The following is a 3,508-nucleotide window of genomic DNA, read 5'->3' as shown; positions in this document are numbered from 1 at the left end:
GGATAGCTCCTTTATCTAGCAGCTGTGAGACCTCTGAGGCTGCTTGATCCCTTTGACTGGGTGGTACATCCGGGATTTTTCTGATTGGCGGGGGTACTGAAGAAAATGGAATGAGATAACCTCCGGAAATTATCCATAATACCCATTGGTCCTGGGTAATTCTTTCCCAGGCTTCCGGGTATAAGGAAATTCGACCCCTGACTGGCTCCAGATAAGCGCAGTCGGGCACACCCTCAGGAATGAGAGTATGGAAAGCCACGGAAGGAGTCGCAGTCTCCCGAATTGTGGGGTCCCCCTCTGCCTCTGGGGTGACATCTTCCTGAATAACCCCCCTCCCCTGACTCTGGAGGGGGGTTCACCTTGTGGGGCAGGAAAAACCTCCGATTTCTTGAACCACACCCCCCCCCCCCGCTGGGCCTTGGGATAAGGCCTAGAAGGAAGGGAAAAATGGACCCCTAAGGCAGACAGGGTCTTTCCCTCTTGCTCGCACCTGGTGAGGGTGTCTTTCACTTTGGTCCCAAAGAAGGAGGAACCATCAAAGGGGGCGTCAGTGAAGGAAGACTTTAAGGCCTCCACAAAGTGACACAGGCGCAGCCAGGTTTACCTCCTAAGGGCGACCCCTGAGCTTGCTGCCCTACTCGCTCCCTCGGCTGCATACGAAATGAGCCGCATGGATAAGTTGACAATGGAGTTGAGGGTAGAAACCTGGGCGTTAACCGACTGAGCCACCGCCTCAGGAACGTTACCCGCAAGAGTATCTCCTAACTCTTTGAGATCTCTCTGGAGCAGAGTGAAATGAGACAAGTAATTCAGCGACCGCAATGTAAAGGTCGGTGACGAGAGGGTACGCTTCCTGTACCGGTCCATGGTCCTAGACTCCGTGTTAGGAGGATGGACAGATGAACAAGACTCTGCTACTTCTTTCTGGGTGGCTACCACCACCATGGCATCTACAGGAACACCTTTAGACAGAAACTCTTTGCCCTGGGGGGGCGGAAAGAAATTTGTTGGGACACCTGGGCACGGGCTCCACAGAATCAGGATTCTCCCACACTCTTCGACAAATCAGGTCAAGGAGTTCGAAGGGTGGAGAGCCAGGAGGCGGAGGGTTGAGCACCGAAAGCCTTAAGGAAAACTGACTCCTCCTCGGAAGGGGCTTTGGAAGGCCAGTCACCTCTGTTTCACTATCTCCAGGATATCGGAGAAGGAAACAGAGGATGACTTGGGGGACCCCTCCGATTCCTAGAGATCAGTATCAGAGGTGAGGGACTCGTCTTGGGAGTCTATGTGCTTCCTCTTGCACGTTTTCTTTCTGGGGGGCTCCTCAGGCACCAACTCTGAGGGAACCTCAGAAATTTGGGGACCACTCGTGGGGGTATCCCTAGGCTCTGGTGCTCTGCTGTCCAAGGATGGGTGGTGAACAGAAGCTCTCACCGGAATGGTGGGGGACAGAGTGACCGACCCGCCTGATGTAGCAGACGACCTGGCCAGCACGGTCCGCATAGCCTCGAAGGCCTCCCCCCCCCCCCGAGTCCAAGGAGCAACCAGTCTCTGAGGCCATGACAGGAATCGGAGTTCCCCGAGCCGAAGCATCAAGAGGGAGACTCTGAACCGAAATAAGGGCAAAGATATCCCCCTCGGGCCAGACTGAAGAGTCCCAAGTCCCAAACCCCAATGACGGAGCCAATGTCGGTACCGAAGGAGCCGAATGGGGCATTGGAACAGGCCTAGAAACATCATGCAGCGCAGAACACTCTGGCTCCAAAGACAGAGATGCGCTCTGAGGAGGAATGATCAAAGAAGGTGTCAGGACAGGCTCTGGAGCAAACTGGGTTGGAGCCAAAAACAATTTTGCCAAAACCGGTGACTGGAGGAGCTTCTGAACCACCCTATCCACATCCACATCAGAAAGTGTCCTGGAGGATTTGGAGAACAGGGATGGAGAATGCGATCTCGTCTCAGGAGAAGTAGGTTTGATAATAGGCAATCGTCTCCTAGGAGGTTCCAATACAATTGGAGCCGACGTCGGTTCCATAGATATCGATCCTTCCTGTGGCCCCGAGGACAGTGGAGCCGAGGAGGGCTGATGCAGTTTTAGTCATTTTCTCCGTAGGCTCTGACGAAGCTGACTGAGCCGGAGATCTCTTTTTTGACTTGCCAGATTTAGACTTGCCAATGGAAGCCGAATCCATAGCCTCTTCAAAAGAGGGTTTCAAAAGTCCCTTTAAGATTAGTTTATTCTTTCTCTCTTGGAGAACTCTAGGGCTGAATGCATAACAAAAGCTGCAGGATTCCTGCAGATGGATGGCTCCTAAGCAGTAGACACAAATGGAATGTCCATCGGTTATGGACATTTTGTACCCACATTTTGAACACTTTAAATCCCGAAGGTTTATGCTTCTTCGTATCCTTAGACATTTTAACTGCTGCGCCCACAACACAAAAACCAAATCAATACAAGAACAGATGTTCAGTCTAATAAGGCGGGAACGATACTGAGGTAATCAACAGCAAAGCCGCGATCAAACTGCACACAACTCTAGCACAATTTCAACAAAGGAACAGAAGGAGAGGGTAGCCAAAATCTCTAATTTAAACAGTTTGGTAAACACAGAAGGAAACAGAGGAGAACTAGGCCCTCTAACTGAAATGGGCCTAGCCCGGGGAACAGCAAGAGGGATACCACACAAAAAACTCACAAAATTCACAATAACCAAGCCTAACACACCAGACAAAATCAGACAGCTTTAAACAATAGCTATGAAAATAGCTTTTGAAAGAATCAAACTTCTCAAATCAAGAAAAGAAGGTACTTAGCCACAGCCAAGTGAGACCACGTCCTAGCTACACGAGCGGCAAACGAGATCTGGGTATATGGAGCAGTGCACCATGGGATACCCATTTAGCCCAGCCAATGAGAGACTTCGAGCTAGTAGAATCGGCCGAGTCGGAGCAGATCTTCGGCTCCGAACCCACGGGTAAGAATGTAGCCGATAGGACTACATAACATCCTCTTGTTATATTTTCCCTTCCATGTCCCCCTGATACTCCTTCACTATTACAAATCAGGTTTGCCTCCACCCATAAATATTCTCTATTGAAAGCTTATTTCTACCAAAATTCTCTTAAGCTGCAAAAAAAGAAGTTATGTTCTTACCATAACATTCCATGTGGAGTGTTCATCTCGCCTTTGTTCTTACACATGGGTGTCGGAGCCAATCCTCGGCTCCGAGTCGGCCACTTAGAAAAGCTCTGCATCCAGAAGAAGCTCGAGACCAACCTATCTCCCACAATTCCCTCTGCCTTTACCTCAGATCTAGTTTGCAAAACACCAGATCCAGCACAATAAGGTAACATCCATATATACATATACACAAGGAGCGTAGCTCAAACAAGTAGCAGAAGAAAGAGAGAGAGAGAGACCAGTAGCAGAAGATAAACAGACCAGACATCTAAACTGGACGTTCTTCCTGACCTGAGGGTGGAAGGGTGGGAATGTAAGAACAAA

The sequence above is a fragment of the Protopterus annectens genome, chromosome 3.part1 (genome assembly GCF_019279795.1).
Source record: "Protopterus annectens isolate FY-2018-M chromosome 3.part1, PAN1.0, whole genome shotgun sequence".
NCBI lineage: Eukaryota > Metazoa > Chordata > Ceratodontiformes > Protopteridae > Protopterus > Protopterus annectens.
The sequence above is the reverse complement of the archived record's forward strand: the minus strand, read 5'-3'. Positions refer to the sequence as shown.